The sequence below is a fragment of the Rhinolophus sinicus genome, chromosome 14 (genome assembly GCF_057876585.1).
Source record: "Rhinolophus sinicus isolate RSI-liver-muscle chromosome 14, RSI-T2T, whole genome shotgun sequence".
Lineage (NCBI taxonomy): Eukaryota > Metazoa > Chordata > Mammalia > Chiroptera > Rhinolophidae > Rhinolophus > Rhinolophus sinicus.
In genome coordinates, this window is record NC_142514.1 from 40,891,364 (window position 1) to 40,918,863 (window position 27,500).

A 27,500-nucleotide genomic window follows, 5' to 3' on the forward strand; every position below is an offset into this window, starting at 1 on the left:
AGAGCCAGTCCGTCTCCTTCCGTGGTGCAGGCTTCTGCTACATCTTTCTTCATGACACAGCCCCGTCTAAGTTCTGACTTGATATTTAACACACTCACAAACCCAGGGCCTCTGCTTGCCTTGGAAGCAGACTGTGCGACCACAGGGGGCGCCATTCACCTTCACAGAACCATGGCTTTGCGTGGTTAGCAACAATTTTCTGACACATGGTAATAGAGTTTCCAGAGGAACAAACACTTTATATTGTCCAAAGTCACCATCTGGGCTAGAGGTGGGGTCCCCGTATATCTGTGGCTTTCATGAATTGATCCCTCTGTCTGTAACACCCATTCTTTTATCCACTTGCCTGAATCTTACTCCTCTTAACAAAGGCCATTTGAAACAGCACCCCCTCTGTGAAACCTCCCCTGAACGAGGCTTGCCTTCCCTCTCCCTCCAGAAATAATTCCTCCTTCTTTTGTGGTTCCACAGAACTTCAGTATCTAGTGTTACCGACACTCCTGAAGGAGTGCTCACATACAGCTTCCTGGGCTCCTGTTTGCACACACCTCCCTTTTCTGATACATTTGTCTGATTCCTTGTCTGTCTTCCCCGCCAGGCTCTGTCTTCCTCATCTCTGTCATCCTACCACTTTGCACTGTGCTCGGTCCGCGGTTGTTGAACTAAGGTAAACTGGGATAGGTGATCAGTAATTTGAAACTGACTTCCCTGCCTTTATTATCTAAGCCTCAACAAATAATGTTCACCATCCAGTTGGTGATGGTGATCTTTACAGCCATTTTCCTCCTCATTTTAAACCTACTTATAAAGAAACCTTCATTAAACAGTTCTCTGTAAAGGGTTACGCATGCATTTGTGCGTTATATGATGCGTTTGAAGTTTTTACAACTTTAAGGGAATTTTCATTATATTGGGTGTTAAGAAGCTTGAATTCTAGCCACTATGCAATCATAAGGCACTCACTGCACCTCTCTGGACATCAGTTTATGCCTCTATTAAACGAGATGTTTGTACCAGATCAGTGACTCCTAACCCAAAGCCCTGGATCTATTAGGGTCATTAAAGGTAATTAAAAAGAGCTCCCAAGCAATTTTCAACATCTCAAAAAGCTAAACAAATTTATAAACTATTCATTATAAGACTACGCATTTCATTGTGCATGCAAATGGAAACACTAAGTTTATTTGGAATTGTATCAGGTTACTCCTGTACGCCTTAACTAATCTTTGAACAGATTCTCTTTGGAAATTAGCTATGGGCTCGAATAATTCACATAGGGGAGTGAATGATGATAAATGCATTTTCCTTTGGTGGACACAATCTTCCTCCTTACTGAGCCCATGGAGGGAGGGAGACATGTAACACAACAGGGACTTAATTATAAAAACGGTGGGAACAATTGGAATAGATATTCTCTAAGGCTTGTCCCATCTCCCCAGATCCTTTAGCCATTAGCGCCTTGCATCACACAGCCAGGATCTGAGGACAGTGGGCATCTGCCTCTCATGGTAGCCATCACCTTAGTTTTGGACCACTGGCCCTGGCCTTCCAAACCATCCATTCCTAGCCTATCACCATCTTTCCAGGCTTCTGACGTTATGAATTATTCCTGCAGTAGAATTTGCTGCTGCACCTTAATCTTACAGAGTCTGATCATTCACTGTCCTCTTTACTTCCCTCAGGATTTTCCTTTCAGCTTCATACCCTGTCCAGGTTGCCCACTGCCCACCAGACATCATGCTTGGAGAGTGGTAGGTATCATTGCCCAGTCAACCAAGCTCAAGTGACCATAAGACAACTGTATAATTCTAGTGGATTTCAACACAAATAAGGTTGATGAAGAAGGAAGTGTTTGTTAGTAAAATAATCAAATCCATTTATTCTTATTTTATTAAGAGGACATATTTAGCTAGGAGAGGAAAATTGCTCAATGAGCAGTAGCTTTTTCATGATGTTAATGATGTAAAATTGATGAGACTTCTATTCACACAACATGGGGATATTGATTTATAGGCTTTTGTGAGCTCGAGTGGTATGCAGCAGGGGAAGTGGGGCACAGAGACTTTCTCCTTTTCTCCCTTTCCTGAAAGTATTTCCCTTTCCGCATAATGTGGAGCATGCTATCCAACGTCTCCTATTAAATCAAAGTTTGACGACAGTACCTTATTGATTGCCAAGTAGAATATTGCTCTAAAATTAAACTGCGATTAGAAGTCTTCCTAGTGGAATTAGATTTGGAGATGATTGCGCAATGGTAAAATATCACCTACTATGCAAGACAGCAGATGGAGATGTTTCAATTTATCTGGGAATCTTCATTAAGTGTTTTAAAATCAAAACATTTTGAATGCCTGATAGTACCTAATATTGCTTCACAAAGTGTGTGTGTGAAGTGCTTTGAGATTTGTGTAACATCATCTTTTCCCATAGTTAATTTTATGACATGTTTAAAAGGATTGCTCTGAAAGTGGCTCATTCATTTGGAAACTAAGAGTCAGAGAGGGGATATGTCTCCACTTTCCTCCACCCGTAATCGTGCAGACATAATATAGATACTTGGAAATACAAATATATTAGAATCCGGCTAATCCCACAGTCGTATTATCACATTCATCTTGGCAACTAAGAGGATCTTGCAAATACTTGCTCACTGAGCCTCAAAATTGCTCCATGACTTCAAGTAGATTTTATCAGTGCAATCAAAGACAGTTGGAGCCAGAGGAACCTTAAACATCTTGGATTTCAACGCTGAGTTTATTCATGAAAGGACTGAGGGTCAGAAAGAGTTCCGGCAGGACCAGTACTAAACCCAGGCCCTGTTCTCCCCACTCAGCACACCAAAAAAACACACAAAAAACAACAACAACAACAACAACAACAAAAAAACCAAACAAAAAAAAAACTGAAGAAAAGGAACACAGTTATGCAGAATCAAGGTCTCCTTTCCTTAGACTCCTGACTCCCTAGTCCAACATCCCTGACAAGCTGGGATGAGGGAGGGGACCACTGCGTAGGGAAGCACAGCTGAGGCTGTTCTGGATTCTGGCAGGTAACTGAGGTCAGAAAGGGTCATATGTCAGAAGGTTTGGGGTCAAGGCCAGCTATAAGCATCTCAAAGGAAAAGGTCAAGACAGCGTGTTGTGGACGTTTACTCTTAAGAGCTAGGCCATCTGTGGTATCTGTTGAGCAGCCAAGGCTGGAACGATGAGGTGAGGGAGGTAAGGACTGCTTCACCCCGGGGTATTTCTGTGGGGACTTTCTGGGGCGTTGCCGGTTGTTCTGGAGGCAGCAGACAATACCGGGCTGGGGTGGGCGGTAGAGGGTGGAGGACAGGCAGATTTTGGTTGTCCTTCTTCCACATTTCTTTAGGAAAACGATATTTTGTCTTGGGAAAACAGTCCAGATATTAAAGCACTGCCAAAAATCAAAGCAGGTATCTGCTTTTAAAAATAGAGGCTTCAAGAATACTCTCTCTCTGCCACAGCTTCATGATTCCTCCCATTCTGAACCCTCTCCCTTACAGTGTGGATGAAAGTTCATACTGAACAACTCCAAGGACAATTCAGAGATCAGCCTCCTCAATCCAACCTTCTGCCCACGAGTGAACTTCAGGTAACCTAGGCTGCAGAGAACCTGAAGAAGTCCTCACCGCCCCCGCCCCCCCCTTGGGAGTCTGTACTTTCCCACCTCTGTGCCATCGGCCCCATTGATTTCTCTCCTGTTCTCGTTGTTCATCCCCTGACTCACACTTCATCGACTCCACAGAACTGGATCACATCTGTGTTTCAAGGCCTGGCTCCAACATCCTGCTCGTCCAAGGAAACTTCCGACTTCATTGCCCTTGGTCCCAATTCCTGTCCCCAGATCCCATCGCATTGTATTTGCCCTTGTATCTAGGATGTTTCACACCTCTTACTTTTGTTTCACATTCCTCTGTTCATCCAGTTATTCACACCATATGTATTTATTGAGCACCTATTATGTTCCAGGACTCACACTAAGTGCTCCATCTCTCTAGATATCGAAACAGTCCCTTCCTCAAGGACCTTGCAGTGGCATAAAACAGGGAGGCAAAGAAACTAACAACCACACTATAAGACAAGCTTTATATTAAATGTGTGCATAGGGTACTACATAGGCTCAGAGCAGGAAAGGGGAAGAGCACCAGCGAAGTCTTGACAAAGGAGCTGACCTCGAACTGAGCCGCAAAGAGTAAAAAGGGAGTCCCCAGAAAATCAGGGAAAAGACCATTCTAGGCAGAAAGAAATGAGCATGTAAAAGCCTCTAGGTCCTGAGAACATGTTTTCGCTCCACCTTGGGGATGTTAGCTCCTTAAGAGAAAGATGGATGTCTGGTTCTCCTTAGTCTTATCCCAGCTCCCAATACCATTCCTGTTGAATAGTAAATGCTAAATAATGTTTGGTAGATTAAAGAAAGAAGGAAGGAAGAACCAAGTCATTTGAAGACACACAGTGGACAAGGTAGTTGCTCAATAAATGTTCAATGAATGATTGACTTGGGTTAATTTAATTCATGACATTTCACATAGGATTCATTCTGTGAACAGAGGGATTCTTATCTGATCATCATTAAATCCTTTTTTCCCCCTTAGCATTTCCATGAGCCATTTACCAATGTTTAAATGAAGTATCAAATTGTTTGGAGGGTTACCATCTGACAGAATAAATTACAGAGAAGACTTAATTTGTACTATGGTTCAATACAGCCAATTAAATACAGTATGGATTAGAAAGTCATCTGCTCAGACTTTACCATTAGCGCTTTTTAAAGAATAAATTCTACTCCATTTAGCCTTCATATTATTATTGTGTGTGTATGTGTGTATGAGAGTTTGTGCGTTCCTGATGCAATACTATTCCCAGGACAAATACCCACCAGAATTCAAGGGAGTTAACAAACAAAACAAAAAAGCAGCTATGCAGACAGACACAAAATAAAAATAGATGTATGAAAAACACACTACAAGCAATTATAGTAGTTAAAACCTCACAAGACAAAGGGAGGCCCAGGCCCATTGTAAAGGCCTTTCTCTTTTCTAGGAACATATTTTTGGATGCGTTTGCTGCATTACAGTACCAATGAGGCTGGGAGGTAACCTGTGTACCAGCCCCCAGGAACCCCATCGTCAAATGCTAAATGCAGCAGGTCAGAACTCTTCCTTGAGTTCCCATCCTGAAATCTTCCAGAAGGCTTTACTCAAGGACAAAATTAAATTTCTAAATATCCTAGTCTCTAGCTGAAGAGGCCGTGTGATTACAGAGGAAAGAATACGGACTCTGGGAGCACAGAGAACACAATTCAAATCTAAGCTCTATCATTTAGCAGATATACGGCTTGGGACACATCGCTCTAATTTTCTGAGCGTTACTTTCTCTTTTTGTATAATATGAAGACTGATATAGAATCCAAAAGGCTGTTGGTAATATTAAATTGATTCATATAAAACATACCAGGTATAAATGAGATGCCATGTTTTTTTCCACCCTCCCCCCCTAACCAAGATGCAATTTTTTTTTAATACACCAGATTAAGGAAACAAACAAACAAACAAACAGAAAGAAAGAAACCCAGTGTTGACAAAGGTGTGGGGGAACATTCTCTTGGCTACTAGTTTCCTATGCATACAATGGGGAAAATAATAATACCTCTCTCATGGGCCTGCTTGAAACAGCACACAGCACATAGTAAGGGCTATCTAAGCATTGGCCAATATGGTTACTTTTGTTATTTGTGGCTGTGTGATATGGTGCAACTTTTCTGGAGGGCAGACTGGCTGTATGTTTCAAAGCCTAAAGGACATGTATAAACTTTGACCCTATGAATCTTTTTGCACGAATTCAATTATTTGGAAATAATGTACAATGTGGGCAAAGACTTGGATGTAAGATACACTCCCTGAAGTGCTATTAGAATAGAAATGTTGAGCATTAACTGATTGGTCAAAGAAATTGCATTTCTCTGTAAAATGAAATAATATGGAGAAACTGAAAATCATTGTGGGAACATATGTATTTTTTTGTAATGGAACTCTAACCACAATGTCCTGTTGAATGAAAAGAAAAAGCATATCACAAAATAATGTATTTAATATGTTCCTGTTTTTGAAAAAAAAGTATGCATAGCCATATCTATGTGTATAAAAACTTTAGAAGTACATCCAACAAAATATTAAAAAGGGTTCTCTCTTAAAAGTTAGAATTACTAGATTTTTAAAATCTGAATTTTTTCTTATTTATATAATTTTTTTAAAAAATTACTTATACTAATTTATACTAGTTACATAAAATACAAATAAGCATTAAAATAAAGAAACAACATATGATGGCTTTTTCTTTCCTATTTCAATTTAATGATTTTACTGCATGCACCATCATCTATCCATTTTTACAACCATCCTTGAGCCCACTCAGCCTCCTTCAGTTTCACCCCGCCCATAACCAAGTCTTGTCAATCTCACCTCCCAAACATCTTTCACTTTGTCCATTCCTCTTCATCTCCACCCCCAGACCCAGGTCACAGCCATGATTTCCAGCATGGATTCATACAATAGCCTCAGTCCCTCGTCATCCACTTTTGCTGGCCTCTGTTCTAATAGTTGTACCATAGAGTGAAGGGATTGAGAAAAAAATCTGCCAATTTTGATTATGTCTATCTAGTACTTAAAACATATCAAAGGGGGTGGCCGGTTGGCTCAGTTGGTTAGAGCGCGAGCTCTCAACAACAAGGTTACCGGTTCGATTCCCACATGGGATGGTGGGCTGCGCCCCCTGCAACTAAAGATTGAAAACAGCGACTGGACTTGGAGCTGAGCTGCACCCTCCACAACTAGGCTGAAGGACAACGACTTGGAGCTGATGGGCTGTGGAGAAGTACACCATTCCCCAATAAAAAAATAAATAAATAAACAACTTGATTGCAAAAAATGAAAACGCATTGTCTTTAAAGTCTTTTGTTCACATTATTATACATTTATTTTTATTTTTATTTTGCTTGTTGATTTGTCTCCTCATTTAGCAATGCATTTTTTCTTTTTTCCTACAATTTCTTCCTTCATTAAGAGAGGTATCAGTTTCCAACTAAAGAATCGAACATTAATACTCTCGGAGACTGTTGTGAATTAGTAGCCACCTCTTTTATATTTGCCATAGCTTGGCAAACTTTTTGTTTTACCGGCTGGAAGGGGATAATGTGCTCACTGAAGGATTTGCAAACTAAGTTATCATTTTCTAGCATAGTATGCAATCTGGCTTTACACATAGTTGTTATTTTAAGACCATCATGTCTACTCATCACTGTATAAGGTTTATATAAGAAAAATGACACCAAACTGACAACTGGCTTGTATACATTAAGTCTGCCAAGTGTAAACTGAACTGTCAAACAGTCATTTTATCTAGTACAGGGAAATTCTTATGACTAATTAATTGTGTGGCAAAAATGTTCACAGGGAAAACGCTTGTGGCAAAGATGTTTACAGCAAAGATGCTTTTGGTGAAAACACTGGACACAATCCTGGGCATTAAGTACAGGCCTAACATACCGTAAGGATTCAGTATGTATACCAGGGGTGCCCAAAAAATTGTATGCAAGTGGACACTTTGGTCAACGTTGCTCAAGCAGTAGTTCACCGTAATCAGAACTATCTGGATGCTTATGGGAACCACTTTGAGCACCTCTTGTAACTGCAGAAGTCAAACGTGACTTGTATTCATCTTTTGTTATTGGTATATATTGAGTATTACAATTTTAATAGTTTTTTCCTTTCTTAAAATGTGTATACATTTTTTTTGGCACCCTCTGTATATTTTTAGTGGTAAAATATACATGACATAATTTTACCATCTCAACCATTTTTAAGTGTACAGTTCTGTGGTATTACATTTGCATTGTTCCGCAACTGCTACCACCATCCAGCTCCAGAACCTTTTCCCCCTCCCAAACTGACAATCTACCATTAAACATTAACTCTTCATTCCCCACTTGCCCCCGCCCCTGGCAATGACATTCTTCTTTCTGGCTCTCTGAGCTTGCCAGTACATATTTTAATGAATAATTTGAATGAACGAATGAATCTGCCAGCAGGATCCAGAGTCCAAGTCTTTCCCCAGACCCTCCACCCAACCCCTTTTCACCTATTTATGCATTTGTTTCTCTCTCGAAGCCTTCCTTTTCTCAGCTGTGAAAATGACAAGGTTGGATTCAATAAGTACTCATGTCCTTTTTTGCTCTCAACACTTTACATCCTTTTTAAGTTTCATAACAAAACAACAGTTATAAAAGACAGCTTCTCAGTAGTTCTCCACACACGTTATAAACACACAACACTGGAAAGACAGGAGTGAAGCCCTCGCCTAAAAATAGGAAGATGAACTAGTTAACTATTAACAGCTGAGTGTATCCTAGACCTATGATTTGGACTTAAATTTGTCTAACAGGAAAAGCGGAGCCCGGTGTGCTTAATCAACTAACAATCACCAAAGGGACAATGAAGCAGATTTCTGCTCAGGAGAAGTAAAAATCCCTTTAAAGAGAAAACTGGCTTCTACGTGAAACACTAGTTTCCTAACACTGGGGTTCAATCAAACTTCCATATCCCATGACCAAGAATGTGGCTACAGCATTACCACTGTTAGTAAATTGGGTTTGCTCTCATTCAATTCCCCAAAGCCCTTTGGTACTAAGGTACACTAGGCCCTGGAGATACTGAGATGGTAAGATGCACCCTGGGCTCTCAAAGCTGGGAGGGGGTGGGTGGGGGAGGAGAGAGAGAGAGAGAGAGAGAGACAGAGACAGAGAGAGAGAGAAAGAGAGAGATTCTTTGATCTTTTTCTGCTAAATACTCAGAGTACTTTGTATACTGTGTTGCCCTGTCCCCATTTCCAAAGTGCATGTAGTACATTGGAAGTATCTGAATTTCAGCTTTGAGGCCATGGGCAAGTCACCTGATGTCACTGAGCTTCAGTTTTTTCACCTGTGAAATGGAAACAATCCGTCCCTTATAGGGATGTGAGGAAGATCACTTGAAGGGTCTAGCAGTGTATCTGGTAGATGGTAGGCTCTTAATTACTTTGCGTCTTTTCCCAGGCAACTGAGTTTAAGATGATCAGTCTAATGGCCGTGTTATGTAGCATTCACTCCCCAGGCATGGTTCCCTCAGGTGAGGCCTTCCTTAGAGCTAAACAGATAATAGGTTTGCAGCAGCAAAGGGATGTGAGAAAGAGAATCTACTGTGAAATCAAGTAACCAGAAAAGAGAGAAGAGCTGAGGTGAGAGAGTTTCAAACTCTATGACGTTATCTAAGAACCTGGCTCCCTCAGGCCTGGGAAATTTAACCCTGTAGCTTTTGGTGAACCCTGTAGAAATCAGTGAATTCCTTTTGTTGCTTATGATTGTTTAAGGTGAGTTTTATATTATGTGCAACGGAGAGACTTCTGAACAATACAGTATCCATCATTATCCCTAAAACAGGCTCAAAGAAGTGACTTGCTGTCATGCAGGGAGGCCTGCGGGGTCTCTGGTCCCGCTCCCCATACAAGAACGCAGGATATGGTGAGGCCAAAAAGGAACACCCACGGAGCCATAGATGGGGGAGTCATACCACTATATTCTCTCTCTGGTGGCACTATACTCTCACTGGAGGCTGGATCCACACTGTCCGCAAATCGCCATCCACACTTGCCAGGCCAGCCACCATCTTCTTGCTAGCCCCCATTCTTTCTCTCTCTTCTCTGTTAGCGTAGCCACAGCAGTTATATTAGTGGCCAATGGCTCACTGGTTACAGCTGACGGCCAACTAGCCACAGCTGATGGCCATGCAATCACAGTTGATGGCCATTTACTACCTGAGCCAGCACCTGTCTAAGTGAGGCCGAGAGCCTGGAAACTACTTTCTGGGACTCTGCCCCCACACTCCACCCCTACAGGCTCTCGCCTCACAATCTACGCAACAAGCGTCTTCCGCGAGGGGCCCTGTGCGAGGAGCCTGAAGGTGAATGCAATATCCTGGACACAGCCAGGCTCTCTGGGCACAGCCAGGGTTTCTCAGGGCACCAGCAGTACTTCTGGGCACAGCCAGACTTCCTGGACTTCTTAGGGTACCACTAGTTTTCCCGGGCACAGCCAGGGTTTCTCAGGGCACCACCAGTGCTTCTGGGCAGGGCCAGACTTCCTGGACTTCTTAGGGTACCACCTGTCTTCCTGGACACAGCTAGGATTTCTCAGGGCACTGCCACTCTCTCTGGGATACAGCCCGACTTCCTGGGCACAGCCAGGGCATCTTCAGGGCACAGCCACACTTCCTGGACTCAGCCAGGGTTCTCAGGGCACTGCCACTCTCTGTGGGCACAGCCACACTTCCTGGACACGACCAGGGCTCTCAGGGCACTGCCACTCTCTGTGGGCACAGCCACACTTCCTGGACTCAGCCAGGGCTCTCAGGGCACTGCCACTCTCCCCGGGCCTCTCAGGGTACCCTGCTGGAACAATAGCGACTCACAATCAAGGTGCTTACATATTAGCAATGGCGGCCAGTCAACAGACAAAAGCAAATATCCCCCAGTTCCACTAACAACAGTTCCCAAACAAACAGTCAAGCGGTCCATTAAATTAGGGATGGAAGGCAATTCCCCATAGTCCATAGTCATTCACCAGGGCTGTCCTGGGGGTGAGGGACGACCTTGACCTCACCCTCATCTCCCACGGAGGACTCAGCAAGCGTTACCTCCTGGGACTATAAGTCCTGCATCCGGGCTGCCTGAGCAGGAACTTCCCGGCCCACAGGGCCACAATAACCTTTGCTTTCTCCGGCCTATGCTGGTTGGGGAACCGTCCACATCTTTCCACCTCTCCACGGGGCTCCATCTCTCCAGCAGCCGAATGGCTTTTCCTGTGCTGGTGGGAGAACCGTCCACGTCCTCCCACCCCTCCACGGCGGTCCAGCTCTCCAGCAGCTGCTCCTCCTGGTCTTCCTCAGACTGGGTGTTCACACGCACAAACTGCTCCACCGTCCTTTGGAGAGTTTTGGCCGGCACCATACCCTGCTCGCTGCACCATTTGTCATGCAGGGAGGCCTGCGGGGTCTCTGGTCCCGCTCCCCATACAAGAACGCAGGATATGGTGAGGCCAAAAAGGAACACCCATGGAGCCATAGATGGGGGAGTCATACCACTATATTCTCTCTCTGGCGGCACTATACTCTCACTGGAGGCTGGATCCACACTGTCCGCAAACCGCCATCCACACTTGCCAGCCCAGCCACCATCTTCTTGCTAGCCCCCATTCTTTCTCTCTCTTCTCTGTTAGCGTAGCCACAGCAGTTATATTAGTGGCCAATGGCTCACTGGTTACAGCTGACGGCCAACTAGCCACAGCTGATGGCCATGCAATCACAGTTGATGGCCATTTACTACCTGAGCCAGCACCTGTCTAAGTGAGGCCGAGAGCCTGGAAACTACTTTCTGGGGCTCTGCCCCCACACTTGCCTAAGGAATTTCAGGCTGATAGGGGCTTTTAGTAAGTTTCATTGGCATTGACGTCTACTCCTGGTTTATTTTAGTAGTTATTAATATTGTAATTGCAATTTTATATTTGTTTTGGGTATAGATTAGGATAAAATAAATACATGAATACAGTGTTATTAGAAAGCAAGATTTTCAGTGAAAGAAAAATGAGATACAAATTAAAAAAAAATAACAAATAACCCAATGATTAAATTTGAATTGGAAATATCAATATGAACTCATGATTTAAAAACTATACTCCTATCACTGTCAGAGGAAAGGGCCTCGAACGAAACCCCAGTGGCAATGAGAACATCTAATGCAGCTATTTATTACCTAGCTGTCTACTTATCTATTGATCTTTTAACCTATCTAAAGAGAAAGAGTCAGAGAAAGCAAATATGGCAAAAGGTAAAATTTCCCATTTGTTTGAACATTTTCATGATAATATGTTGGAGAAAAAAATGAAATCTTAGCATGCTCCCTTCTCTCCCTCTCACTCCCTCCACCTCTCTCTGAGAACAGGAGAAACCAAGGCACTGGTCACTTCAATGACTTAATTAAGAGTAGGCTGCAGATAAAAGTCCTTTATCAAGTTCACCTCAGATAAGCATTGATCCAGAACACAAGAGGAAGGGGCACGATTAGCATTCTTAGAAGAGCTTCCAGACCGAGCTGTCCATTTCCATTGTCCTTCTTGCATTCTCGCGACATAAATAAACATCCGCCAGTACTTTTCTAAAAGTTCAGTTTGAATAAATATGAGAAAAATTTATACTTCTGAAACTCTGGGGAAAAAATATCCCAAACTTGGAAGATTCTACAAATATGCATAATGACTCAGATTTTATTTTCATTATATTGAAAAAAAAAAAAAAAGGGTACTATTCAGAGAGTGCCAACTATATGCTAGGCATTGTGCCAGGTACTCTATATACGGAATCATCATTTACTTCACTCAACCAACAACCTTCCGTATTATTTTCCCTACTTTGCCTGTTGAGGTAACTGAGACACAGACAGGTTGAGTAAGGTGCCCCAGGTCATAATGCTGATACGGTAGACCCTGGATTTCCGCCAGGTTTGGCCGGCTCCAGAACCCAGGCAGCTGCTCTGAACTTGAATACAGTTTTGAATGTATTTTAACTGACTCCATTTTCATTCTCCTACAATTCTTATTTTTATTTCTGTTTCTTTCTGAAGGAACAATCCTCATAACCATTGTAGGTGTTCAGTAATGTAACCAATGATTTCAACATTTTAGCTTATGGTGTAAAATTATTATAGCAAGCAGGTAAATGAGTGTGGATGAATGGAAATGAAACAGCATGTTTTGCCACAAGTCACTGCAGAAATGAGGGCATTATATTTAATGGAAAATTACTTCTTGCGTTGTAACCAGTCTGAAGGTAACCGCTGCCTGGTTCACAATGAAGTCTTGCTTGCCAGACAGAAACTTACAAAAAAAAAAAAAAAAAAAGAATTGACTAAAAGGCAGCCAATAGGAAAGAGTGCTGGATTAGGAGTGAGAAGACTGGGATTCCACATCCTGGTGTCTTCATGTATAGATTGAGGTGGACAGACGGTGGTGGTCGTGGTTAATATGGCTTCCGAGATCCATTTTAATAAGCCCCTTGGGTGCTGAGGAAACACATGACTTTGGATAGACAGAGGTGAGCATTTGAAATCCAGGTCTATTCCATTCTACTCGTATCACCTTGGATAAATTACCTAGCTTCTCTGAATCTTGGTGTCCTCCTCAATAACTCCGTTAGACATAGGTGAGAACTAAATAAAATCATGCTGCTAACATTCCTAGTATTCTGCCTGACAGCGAGTGAAGCTGAATAAACAGCAGCTCCTCTCCAGCAAAAAGAGTCTGTTATCTAAATTGCCAGTCATTGTAACAGGTTGAATTGTGCCCTCCCCAAATTCATATGTTCAAGTCCGACTTCAGTACTGCAGAATGTGACCTTATTTGGAAACAGTGTCCTTCAGATGTAAAATTAGGTCATCCTAGAAGAGGGTATGTATGCCTCTAATCCAACATGACTGGCGTGTTTATCAAAAGGGGAAATTCGGACACAGACACAGGCACAAAGAGAATGCCTTGCGAATATGAAAACAGAGATTGGGGTGATGCATCTAAAAGGCAGGGAATACCAAAGAGGGCTGGCAAACCACCAGAAACTAGGAGGGAGGCATCGAACAAATCCTCTCTGACAGTCCTCAGGAGGAATCAGCCTTGCCAAAACCTTGATCTCAGACTTCTAGCCTCTAGAACTATGAGACAATACATTTTTGTTTTTTAAGCCATTCAGTTGTGGTAATTTGTAATGGCGGTCCTGGGAAAGGCATGGAGTCATCTCCTGAGTTTTATCACCAGATCCCTTTGTTTGAGGAGTTTGCCAAGAGAATACAGTGGTGAAACAACAAAATCTTAGGTAGCTAGTCCCATCTCTGCTCCCTCAGCGAGCCTTAATTTACCCATCTGTAAAATGAAGGGGCAGGACTGGTCCCTACCAGCTTGGCTCTGTTTTTCAATGCAGGGCAGCAAACCCTTTAGTTTTCCTAGTATTACTGCCAGACCTTGCTACTTAAGTCAGAAGCTGAGTGTGTCCAGCGCTGTGCAATTTATAGCTGCATCTATCCAATTATGTCCCACTTAGTGCTGTGCAGCATTTCCCCAAATACACCGCCAAACCATTGCAGTGCTGGGCCGAGCTCTCGGAGTACCACGATCAATTGTTTTTCTTACACTAATTGGCCCCATGATTTGTTAGCCTGTTGCCTTGGAAAATGAACTGTCAGTGAAAGAAATTAGCACAAAATTGCCCCTTTCGTTGAAAATGCACCAAACATCATCTCGCAGCCGTCTCCTTCAACTCACCTTCGGGTCTCAGAGGGCAAAATTGACGTGAGCGAATAAATTCTAACCCTCAGCTCTATTGTTTTCCTGTTAGAGATGAGAAAACTGTGGCTCAAAGGAGTTAAGCAACCTGCCCAATCGATGTTTAATCAATGGCGAAGTTCTGAGCGGGAGTTAAAAGTCGGTGTGAGGAATGACAGACTTCATGCCTATTGTGCTATACCAGGTTATCTCCTTAACGGTGATGCCCAGATATCTGCTCACTTATCCCTCTTTCCCCTCCTTCCTGGCACAGTTTCATCTCTGTGCCAACTCAGCTGCATCCAAGATAGCTTACCCAGGGCAGATGTGCGGTGGCCTGGCTTAGTCACTTAGCTGGGCCACTAGCTGCTGGCCCAGCTCTGACTTGGCCCCCAACCCGACTCAAGTAATGGGGCATCTCCCTTGATCCAGAAACTCTATGTCTCACTGCGCTGGAGGCTGGGGATACAACCCTAGAGCTGGCAAGATCTGTGCCCTTGAGGACCTCACGTTCTCTGTGGAGACAGGGAGTCAGGTGCCTTTGTTTAATATTTTCAAAGAAACCCTTTCCCTTTCTTCCTAACACTCACCACAGTCTGTAATTATCCCGTCATTTGCACGATTACCTGGTTCGTATCTATTTCCTCCATTAGTCTGCCAAGACTAGGAAAGCATTCCCCGTGTCAGTCAATGGCTCACCATTGCATCCCAGCACCCAGCACAGAGTTCGACACTTAGTGGCGGCTCAGCAATGATTTGTGGAATGAGTAAGTGACTATGGTACTTGTGCCATAATAAAGGTAAGAACAGGGTAGGAATGGAGGCCTGGATTGACTCAGTTAGTAGCAGATGCCTAGGTAACAATTAGTGACCATGATGGTGGGAGGGATCAAGACTTCCATCCAGAGTGATAACAAAGGGATGTGAACCTATGAAATAGCATTTTATACATAAGGAACGACAATCATTTGGGGATTATTAGACCATACAACGCTAGGCAGAAAGTGGCAATGAGAAAGTAGCAGGGGAAAAGGGACGCAGGAGTTTGAAGGGCAGGTTAAAAACTGGGGTAGCTAGCATAAATTGGCAACTACAATATTGCCACGGGGACACGAAAGACAGTTTTTTGGGGAATATAATCAATAATGTTGTAAAGATTTTGTAGGGTGTCAGATGGGCACATGCCTTATTAGGGAGACCACTTCATGGGCGGTGTAGATGCTTGACCACTGCACTGTATACCTGAAGCTGAAGCTGAATAATATTGTATGTCAACTGTAATTTAATACTATAGTCACAGGATATGGAGTACAGCATAGGGAATCGAGTCAATGGAATTGTAATAGATATATATGATGTCAGAGGGGCAACAGATTGGGGGAGGGGGTTGTCACTTTGTGGGGGGTGAAATGTCTAACTATTGCATTGTTTTGTACACCTGAAACTAATAAAAAAAAGAAAGAAAAAATATTGGGGTGGCAGTGAAATTGTTTAGCTCCTTTCTACTCAACGGCTGTTAATCTTAACTGTAGATGATCCTTCCAACGGGCTGCAAAAGGAGTCCTTCTTCAGGCTAGAGAAGGACAGGGAGCTGAGCCTCCCCTCCTGGCTCAGGGCTTTGGGATGGAAGCCATGAACGCAGTGTGCCAAGGGGACGCACAGCTGAAGCGCTGCTGAGGGTGGCTCACAGGTGTAGATGGTTACAAGTGAACCTGTCTGTCCTGCTGGAGAGGAGGGCCTGAGGGCCCTGGTCAGACTGCAGCTGGACTTGGACCGCCACCCTTCTGCCCCGGGCAGACTCTCTGGTCTGGGGACAGTCTGGCAAAATGTTTGTAAGCAGAAGATGAATCCTACCTTCCTTCACCCCTGCTTCCTGACACACAATCTATGACCCACAGAAGTTTGTTAAAGTTCTCTGGCAACAGAAGACGGGGGTCTGTATCATGAAAAAACCTGAATGGCCTTGCTGGTCGTGGCAGCCAAGATGGCGGTGCACCTCGTGGTTTAAATAGCTGCACTGGAGCTTTTGGAAACAACTGGGTATGTTTCCTACCTCAAAGCATAAAGCTTTAGGTCACCTTATCTATGAGTAAGCATGGTCTGTGTGCCAGATGGGTCTGGGTCATTCCTTGGCTCTGCCCCTTTCTTCTCCATTGTATGACCCTAGGGAAGTCACAGACATGTAGTGGCCTTGGTGTGCCCGTCGGTGAGATGCTGTCTCAGAGGGCCACCGTGAAGACTGGTCAGTTGTCAGGTTCTTAGCAGATGTAAGTTACAGGGGCCCCGGGAGGGCCAGAAAGCACCCTGGACACAGAGCTAAATAACCTGGAATCCTGCACCGGCTGTCCTTTCAGAGAGTACTCACTGAGGGCTGCTATGGGGTGGATGCTCTGGAGGCACAGGTCATCTGAGATGCACAGGACCAGAGGCAGCCCCTGCCCTCCGGGAACCGTCTGTAGGACACGCCCAGGCGCCTGGACCATTGCAATGGGATGTGGTAAGTTCTCAGACAGAGCGACGTGCTGGACTGGGCTGAGGAACATAATAGGGGCAGTTAACCCTGCTGGGGCGGGCTGCCAGGAAGAGGAGGCATTCAGGCCAATTCACAAAATGTAAGGAGCTACAGCACAGAAAGGAGGACAAGGGCACTCCAATGCACAGGCAGCGGCACGTGCAAATGCCAGAGCAGAAGAGGTGGCCTCGGGAATTCTGGGAATTCTAGGGTTGGGTGTTCGGAAGCTGTAGATGTGAGGTCATCGGCAGGCCTTTCCGTGTGCCCCTGCCACAGCGACTTTTACAGTGCGAGCTAAAGGACACATACACCAGGGCCAAAACGTGGAGGCCTGCCCTGTCATTGCGAGGATTCTATTGAAATTTCAGGGCTGAGCCACTGAAGGACTAGCTCCCAGGAACTCCTGAAAGGGTTTCCTTTCCCAGCTGGGGTAGCTATCTCCCCCTCTGTGCTCCCTGAGCCTCTTGCCTCGGTTGCTGGGCTCAGAACACGTAACATTCTGATTCGCAATCACCTATGATCTAGACACCTGTCTCACCTGTCTGGGTGTCCATTCATGAATCCGCACACACATGGCAGTGGCTTGCTCACTCAGCACAGCTGGTGTGAGGATCCCATAGACCGGCATGGGAAGTAGAACACACCACTGAGAAGACGCTCCTTGACCAAGCCCTCGCCAGGCTGCTCTGAGCCCTTTTCTCTATCAGGCCGCAACCTGGCCTGTGAAGACTCGAACAAACACTAACACAGTTTCTAACAGCTCAAGGTCACATCACGAGGATGACCTTAGCCCCCCTTAAAGTGCCTGCCTGAGAAAACTCAAGGCTGCCAAAAGAATTTACGGTCTGTTCCAGCCAATACCTGAAGATTGGGCCTCTGTCTCCCAGTGTCTGTGGGAGGGGAGGAGCCTGAGGTTGGGTAAGCGCCAGTCAGTAAACCCAGATGGGTTTCATGTGGACTAATCTCACCTGCCCCCCTTTTGTAATTTTTTGAAACTTCCCTGGGCTGACTCTTAGCCCCTGCTCATCTCCCTCCCTCATTTTGCCTTTAAAATGCCTAGTCGCCTCTGCATAAGTCAGAATGGAGGTCAGCTCTTTCCCCTACTGTTAATAGTTCCTGAATAAAATCTGTTTTCACCACTTTAATGTCCATCTGTGTTTATCTTTGAGGGCACACTGGAGATACAATCCCCACTAGCATGCGGCCCGGCCTGTGGGCTAAGTGCACTATATGTACACTCTCATTTATTATGACCCTAGCACTGGGGGCAGTCTGGGGGGAGAATGGAGAGACTATGGCACAGTATTTAAGAGCACAGGCTCAGGAGCGAAAGGTCTATTCACAAGCTGTGACAACTGGGCTCGTCACTCACCTTCTGTGACTTTGCTTTCTCACCTGCATAATGGGAATAATTAGTGCGTCTCACAAGAGCTGTTATGAGAATTATATGAATAAATACACATGACATGCTGAGCACGGTCCCTAGAATGTAGGAAGTGCTTACTACATGTGATATTGCTATTTCAAAGTCATGCAAAAGCTACCCCGTCAGGGAATAGCTTTCCTGTGTCTGCAAAGTATATGCCCTCACCTGGCACACATCCTGGACCACAGTCAACATCAAACAAATATTTTGCTGAGCAAATGACTTAATGTTAGAAATGGGTATCCTTGCTCTGTTATTCATTCCAAGGCTTTTTAGTCTTGTCCTGGAGCTGTGCTGTGACCGCTGGGTGTCTATACAGGACACCTGTGGCATCTTCTAGTGCAGCTCCACACAGCATATAATTGCACTTCTATAATATGAGGCAGATGAGGGTGTGAGTGAGTCCTCGTGACACCCGGAGTGGAGTCGTAAGTGGACGCGGCCAGAAATCCTTGAGACTCTGGACTCAACTAAGCAGAAACAAAACTTGGCTGGAGCCTGCTTCGTTCCCTTCTTCCTTTGTGTGTCAGAATGAAATAAGGGGACAACGTGCTAGGAGTTGTCAAGTTTTGAAATGAATAATAAGATGTCTGTGGAGTGAGGCACATAAAAGAGATGAGCTAAAAATACAGCAGCTCTGAGAGCATCTGGGAAGCAGAAGGATTAGCTGGGTGCCTAGAATTGCAGCAGAACAAAGACCTCTGCTGAAGCAAATGTTTCCTGTGCCAGTTGCACTTGCAGGCACAAGGAGGAAAACCAGGGTGTGTTTTCTGAATGCCCGCTCCCCACTTCAGGGCATTAGTTCCAATAAATGGGCATCTAGCAAGTTTTTATCATTTGGATACAATGGGAAACAGCAAAGGACTCAGCCAGTGGTGGAGCGGACATTTTGGAGCCCCTCCTACATGCCCGATGCTCGTCTTACGCGATCAAATTCAATGCTCATTATAAGCCAATGAGGAAGGTTTTATTATCACTTATTTGACAGAGGACATTGAGGCTTAGAGAGAAGTGGCAGGTCTAAGTTCACACAGCTAGAAACTCGAAGACCTGGAACTGGACCCCTACCCCCACCCCAAATGTCTAACTACCAAATCCAAGAGCATGAGAATATACTGCTTCTTACACATTTCCTTTCTTATGTGTCTTCTGCTGGAAGTACGTATGTCTCCTAAAATACTCACAAACCATCTCTACATCCATCCGTCTATCCATCCACCAACCTTTGTTTTTCCTCCCTCCCTCCCTCCCATTTTGATTAAAGAGAACAAAACTGCTTTTGTAGGCCCACAGCACACACGGCAAGCACCTCGTTATATCGTTCAAGGCTCTGTGGCACCTGACAGTCAATATGAACTTCATACTTATATGTGCAGAGAGCTTTATAGATTTAAACACTCTGTCTAATTTATTATCTCCTGTTATTGTCCCCATGATAAAAGGAGGAAGCTACTTAGCCCAGAGAGGCTGAGGATCTGCCCAAAGTCACAGCTAGTAAGCAGCAGGTGTGAAATCAGCACCCTGGAGGACCTTGCGAGTCCTAAGTCTTAGCTCCTTCTGTATCATCTTGATAGAAGCAATACAGAGGTGAAGAATATGAACCGTGGAACCAGACTGCCTGGGTTCAAATACTGGCTCTTCCATTTACTAGCTACGTTGTTATTTCTCTGCCTTACTCTCAAAGCTGCTGAAAAGCAGCACAGATGACATAAGTGAGACGTAAGTTCAGGTAGAGGTAGGTGACTCCCCTTTCCTTCCCTCTTTGTGTCACGGAGGTGTGCCCAAGTTTCCCGTCGGGGCGCTTTGTGGAGAGAGCTGTCTTGCTGGTCAAAAGGTGGTGTCCTTTGTTGGTCTTGAGCCTTCTCAGCACTAGAAACAACACATATCACCACATAAGGCAGTCACTCTAATGCAGGCCTTGAATTGATTTTGTGCCATCAGTGGATCAATCTCTACTCATCTAATGTGAGAACTAGCTTTCGTTTTCTCATCTACAGAATGGGGATAATAAAACACTTTCCTTGCAGGGTGACTGAATGGAATAAAATGGATATCGCATATAGAACACATTATCAGGGTCACAATAAGTTGCCAATAAATGGTGGTGGTGAGTGAATCCCAGTCTTCAAATAACCAGTATAATTGTACGTCTAGGTTCCTGCGTTTCCCAATCTGTAAAATAGGGATAATAAACTGCACATCATAAAGTTGTGAGTTAAATGAAATGACTTCTGTAAACTCCCAGAAGAGGGCCCAGGATGTCTGATGGGCTCAAATGCCAAGAATCTTGAACCTGACATCTTCCATTTTTCCTTTTCTTTTCTGATTCAACTGAGTGTAGTTTCCGTCTTTCACTTGTTTCTTAATTTTTCACTCCTTCCATAATATTTATTGAGTCTCCGCTATCAAGCAGGCACATAGTAGGGCAGCTTCAGCCATCTGCCTCTCCTCTTCTACAGCTATTTTCAAAGAAAAGCACAGAACCCAACCTCAGCTTGTAAACCTTCACAGCATTCTCCTTTCTTCACAAATCTGAGCAATTCTAGCAGCAAAATCCAAACTTCTTTTTCACTTTCCTGTACATACACAGAGATTGGGTTCCTAGAGGCACCTTCTTGGTTAATGATCTACCAAGGTCGGAGTAGGAGAGAAGCGGGGGGACTTTGGACGCAGTCATGGTGGAATCAGCCAATCCCAGCCCTAAGTTACCAGTCACTTCCTTACGATGAGCAGGATTTCAGTGTGATCACTTTTTTTTTTAATGTCTCCTAAAATTATTTTGAAATGGTTGACAGAGAACATCTCCTGTGGGTAGACCTCTTTGTTCATCTCCCGAAGGACCTCATCACTGCTTATGCTCAATCCTGTCTCTCATCCCCAGATCCCACGAGGATTGTTGGCTTCAAATCACCAGGAAGCCAGGCTGGTTGGAAGCCAGGAGAGGGGGCTTTGTGGATTCGGTGTCTGGACAGTAACTGATGGCTAACATCACCTGGCCTGTCCTACTTCTGTGCCACAGAAAAGTGTCTCCTAACCCCTTTGGCTGGTGCTGAGTGTTCACAGCTTCTACCTCAATCTCTTGCCCTGAACTATTTGTGCTCTGCATCCTCACTCACCCTAATTTTCCTTGCTTTTGACCTATGGATGGCTTCCTGTTAAAAGCCCTTCTCTGGCTACCGCTTTCCAAGAGTGACCTATAATTTCTCCATCTACTAAAATGTACACTCTTTTTCACGCTGAGTTGACTCAGTTGGCTCGGAGAACACTCTTGGACCCGTCACTGAGTTCATCCTGGATGTTTCAGCAAGGCAAGGACATAGGACAGGACATAGAGCTGAGAAAATTCAGGGATAACCTCCAATGGCTCCTCACAGTGGGTGGGACTCACTGAAGCAAGAGTCTTTGTCTCTTTAGAGTGCCCTGCTGGTTTGTCCCTCTGCCCTTAGGTCTATCTTCCTACATTGGACAACATGGACCGAGGCCGACTGAGGCTGTGCACACCCTACGTGGATCAGACAGGTGGAGAAAGTAATTCTCTGGTCCTACCTTACAGGACGGAGTGGATCTGCGTAGTTCTCACCAATCCTCCTCCACTACTTCCTAGCTACCTGGATTTGCCAAGAACTTCACCTCTCTGAGTCTCAGTTGCTTTTTAGAGGTGACAATTAATGACATCACGTATGTTAAGTGACCACCCCAATGGCTGGTACAGAACAGAGACTCAACATATTTGATTACAGCTAAGAAAGAGATGGATTGGGGCTCAAAATCACTAATAACATTTGATAGTTTAATAAAGTAGTACGTCAGCTTTTGATGAAAAAAAAAAGAGGGTGTTCCATGTTCGGTGGGAATAGACTTGAAAGTATGGAGACTGATTCTGACGACCGAACTCGGGGTGTGAGGGTGAGTCGGGTTCATAATAGTGGGAGGTGAGGTGGAACCCCTCTGGTTAAAAACAAAATGAAAGAGGGCCTCAAATGCCCGGATGAGACTTTGAGGCTTAATATACCAGGGACAATCTAATGTAACTTGTTAAATAAATGAAAGCAAAGCCCTCCTTAAAAGAAAAAAAATCATTGCAAATACAGGAGGAAAAATCCTCCCCACCAAAACAGATGGAGTGATGATGTTGACAGTAAAGACAGAGCTGAGAATGATGGCGATCACAGCGATAAAAACACTGTTGAGCGAGTGTTTTCTTCTTGCCAGTCACCACACTTAGAACTTTCAGGCACTGTCTCATTTGAGCCTCATAACCAGCTATGGGAGGGATGCTATTATTATCTCCAGTTAATTGATGGGGACATTGAAACAGAGAGAGATTGTCCTTGGTCCAAGCTTTGTCAGCTGGAAAAGCAGTGGAGCTGGGGCTCACACCCAGGTCTTTCTAACCCCTGAGCCTGTGGGTTTTCCAAATCCACAAAGGACACCAATTTTCTATTTCAACTTTTTTGCTTAAAAGCTTACTGCTCATTCTCTCCTGGCTCCTCTCGGAGTACTGCTTTCTGAGATGCCTAAAATAAAAACACACGAGTCCAATAATAGATACCTCTACCGCAAGAGATGTGTCTAAACTCTCCATTTCAAGCAAAGGAACTTAAAAAACACACTAAATTCAGCATAAGAAAAATTGAGTGTCCCAGCAATATCTGACATAAAATTGAGCCTGTATGTTCTGCTCCACGAACCTGTTTCCCCTGAGAGCTTCATTTCCCACCATGTCTCCTCAGGGCCTTGAACCCCTTGGGCCCTAGCAAACTCAGCTCGCAGGTCACCTCCTCACAGAAGCCCTCCCTGACCACCCAAGCTGAAGTCTCCCCTCAGTTAATCCATATCATGTCTCCCTTTATCATGGGCTTCATACTATTTATTACTCTGAAATTAATTTGTTCACTTGTGTCTGTATTTATTATCTTGCCTGCTTTGCTTATCACTACAGCCCCAGTGCCTACAACCTGCCATATAGTAGCTGCTCAATAAACATTTGTTGAACAAGTAAAACTCCTTTTTATCCACCAAGGCTCAGATCATAGGTCCTCCCCACACTCGCACCCCCAAGCTGGAATCAGTGTCCCTTTTTCTGGGTTCCCATATCACTCCCCTTACCTATCACAGCCATTATCATATTATATCATCAACATAGATGTGTCCTGTGTGTTTCTCCTGCTAGATTATGGCCACAAGAGGGTAGGGGTGATGGGGACTTTTGGTTATTATATCCTCACTGTCCAGACTTTTATCTGGCGACGAGGTGTTAGAAAAATGTCTGTTGAATATCTAGGCTGATGAATGCATGGATGGATAAATTAATAAAGGAAGTAAAGAATATATAGACAATAACTTTTTTTGAGTTGTGGAAATTAAAGTTTACAAACACCGCCTGATATACCGTATCCTCAAAGCCCTATGGCTTAATGTATTAAGATAGGCTAGGTTAACCATTACATCTCAATGATTTGTTACATCAAAGGTTCATCTTTCACTCGAGCTACATGCCAACCGGGGTCGGCAGGGCCTCTGACGCACACTCAGACTCGGCGTCGGCTGATGGAGCTGCCACATCACAGCCCAGGGCCTCATGGTTGTCAAGGCAGGAGAAGAAGGAGCTAGAGGGTCGCATCCAGTGTACACGAGCCTGGACTAGGAGCAATGTATGTCACATCAGCTCACAGCCCGATTAGTCACATGGATTCTAACTGTAGGAGAACATGGAGGAGCCATGGCTAAGAGGAGGGAAGCAAAGTCTCTTCTGTACCGTGTTTCCCCAAAATAAGACCTAGCTGGACAATCAGCTCTAATGCATCTTTTGGAGCAAAAATTAATATAAGACCCAGTTTATATTATATTATATTATATTATATTATATTATATTATATTATATTATATTATATTATATTAATTGTATAAGACCTGGTCTTATATTATAGTAAAATAAGATCGGGTCTTATATTAATTTTTGCTCCAAAAGACTCATTAGAGCTGACTGTCCGACTATGTCTTATTTTCGGGGAAACACAATACTTGGGGATCAAAGAACTCCCAAAGGACATGCCAAGTACTAATGCTTCAGTGTATTCCAGGTTTTGAGAACTGTCAGCCATGCTACTTTAAATATTACTTCATAACTGTCTAATTTTTATTTATCAAAGGGGAAGGTTAAATACCAATTGGGGCTTTACTTTTCTTCAATAAGCTGTAGAGTGTGACTTCATAGAGTTGATATGACTCCAACCTAAGGTAGAAAAAAGTCCATTTTCCTTATTCTTTACAACTTTACTAAAAGCAAAAAATAGCTTCTTTAGGCTTTTTGAAATAATAGCTCCCATTTATTTACTGTCTACTTGGTCCCAGTGTGGTCGGTCCTTTATTTATGTAATATCTAATTTTTACAACAACCATGTAAGAGAATACTATATGTTAATTCCAATTTCAAAAATGAGGAAACTAAGGCTCAGAGGAACGAAGAGTCTTGGCCAAGTTCACACAAATCATAAGGATTCTACTGGAATATGATCTTACGTCTATCTGAAAACAGCTCACAGACCCAGGATCATGTAACTGGAGTCCAGGGTTTCTGGAGGACCGAGACAGGGAACAGCTGAGACTGATTCTTTCTGCTGTTCCTTTGCCCTCTAACATCCTATGAAAGCATTTTGTAAGCCCCAGTGGGATAAAAAAAGAAAAAAATCAAACTGCACCCTATAAAAGTATCCAATTTATCATGCATAAATTATGGCTTGTTCTTTGTTTAAAGATGTGAGAAGAAAAATGGAGGATTATAACTTAAGGATTGATGTTCTATCAGAATATCTATGAGCAATCATGAAGCCCGTTTAGAAAACTGAAATAATAATCAACAAAAATTGGGGCAATGCTTAGGCTTATATACTAAATATATTTAATGTCGACTGCCCTGGGGGTCTTTGAGAAAGAAAAAAAGGACAAATTATAGACAGGTAACTCTACCTTATAGACAGTTGACGTGGTAAAATTATCTTTGGGCTAAACATTGTTGTTCAAGGATAGTCAGTTTCTCACCTCTGCTATTTCTGAGTTGCGTGAACGGGGTCAATTACTTTATTTCTCATAGTCTAAGTATCCTCATCTGTAAAATAGGGTTGAGAGAGAGTCAAGAGAGCATAATAATTATGACTGACGACTCTGGGGACAGACTGCCATTTTAAAAATGGACTCATTGGTTCATCTATTTACTCAATCGATAGATATACATGGAGGACCTAATAAGAGGCAGAAACTGTGGGCGGATACAAAATTGAGCAAAAGTAAACTTAGTCTCTGTGCTCACGGTGTTTATAAGACATAATATTTAATTTCTCCAAGCCTCAGTTTCATTATCTGTAAATTGAAGGCAATAGGGTCCTTGTAAGGGATTTTAAAAAATGATGCATATGCCGCTTGGCACAATGTCTGAGAAAAAGCAAGTGCTCAATAGATGTCAGCTGTTATTATTAGTAGTAATAGTAGCTGTAGGGGTAACAGTAATTAGCTCAGTTCCTAGAACAGCACGGGTACTCAAACACTAAACATTGTTGAATGATAAATGAATAAAATGTTAATACAGTAGGTTGTGTAATACAGATGTAGTTTCTTATAAGAAATCCATCTATCAACGTGTATTTATTTTGTCCTTCCTACTTCTGGGGCTCTGAAATAGGAAGGATTTTGGGGCACACTCACAATATTTAAGATCTACCCATACCCTCAAGTAGCTGGCAGTCTAAGGTGGAAACGGGGTGAGCAAAAGCCAATACAACATAATCTCTGACACGGATTCATTATAGATACATAAAATGGCACATATGTAATTTTCAAAGGTTACGATAGCCAGTGAGTTACAAGAAAAGGGACTTCCCTGTAGGGTGGCGTAGGTTCTGAAGACATTATGGGAGGTTGGATTGGGATGGGCTTTGAAGCCCATTCTGTATTATGAATTGATGGTAAAGGGAAAGCAGATACAATTTCGGGCAAAGACATGATATTAACAGAATATAGAGAACGGCACCTGTCTTGACTGAGGAAGTGAGACCAGGGCGTGTTGGCTGGGGTATACCGGTTGTCCAGGCAGACAGTGAGTGATAGCCTAAGAAAGACTTTGATTAAGGAGATTAAGGAGACACACTCAATACAAGAGCAGTGGGTAAGAGGACGATTTACACGGTTACAACCTTAGCTCCATCATTATAAGCTATAGGATTGTAGGCGTGTTTTCTTAACCTTCCTGAATCTCAGTGTCCTCATCTGTGAAATGAAGATGAACTTGAATCTACCTCATCAGGTTATCACAAAGATGAAGTGAATAAATTAATACATGCAACTGCTTTGAATGGTTCCTGGCACATACGAAGTACTATATTGTTGCTGTTATTGTTACTTTTCAGATGTTTGCCTTTATCCAAAGAGAATGTGCTACCCCACAGAATCTGCCACCCAGCTCTATTGTTTGCTCATTTATCCTCCTATTTGTTTAGCAGCACTGACTGAGTGCTTACTCTAGGCGCTGGGGAATACAAAGATAATACATCATAGTCTCCACCCTCGGGTTGCTCAGACACACAAATAATGATACTAGATGTGGGACGAGCTATAATGCAGGTGCTGTATTGCACTGAATCTAGGATGCTATAGACCGTAAGCCAAATCCTTATTGCAGAGATGTTAAAATGTAAGGAAAAAGAAGTATCTTAAAATCATTGACACGTAATATATTCAAGAGGTAAAGCAGCACAGGGAAAGGAGTACCCAATTCTGCCTGGCTGAGGCACGCGTGCTTGAAAGATTCAGTTAGGCTAAGATCTGCAGGCTGAATAGGAGTTTGCCAAGCTGGGGTGGGGGTGAGGGTGGGTGGGGGGGGTGAGTGAGTGAGTTGGGGCAGGAGGCTACTGAATCTCTGAGACCCAGGGAACAATATGAGTGGGCACGGGTCACTAGGGGCAGGGGGCATTTGGGAAATAAGATGGGGGACAATGCTGGGACATGAGGCTAGAGGGAAAAGCATAAGGTAGATCAAAAGCATAAGGTAAATATTTTTAACCGCTGATCATATGCCGTACACTGTTAAGCTTCTTAATCCTTCCAACTTCCCCATGAGGGAGATACTATTAGTAACACCATTTCCAAAGGTGAGCACTG

General features: G+C 43.7%; 1 protein-coding gene across 12 annotated transcripts in view; it reads right to left on the reverse strand.

Annotated features, from left to right (window-relative positions):
* Nucleotides 1-27,500, reverse strand: part of DAB1 (DAB adaptor protein 1) — a 1,099,844-nt gene that overhangs the window by 67,539 nt on the left and 1,004,805 nt on the right. The window lies entirely within an intron of this gene.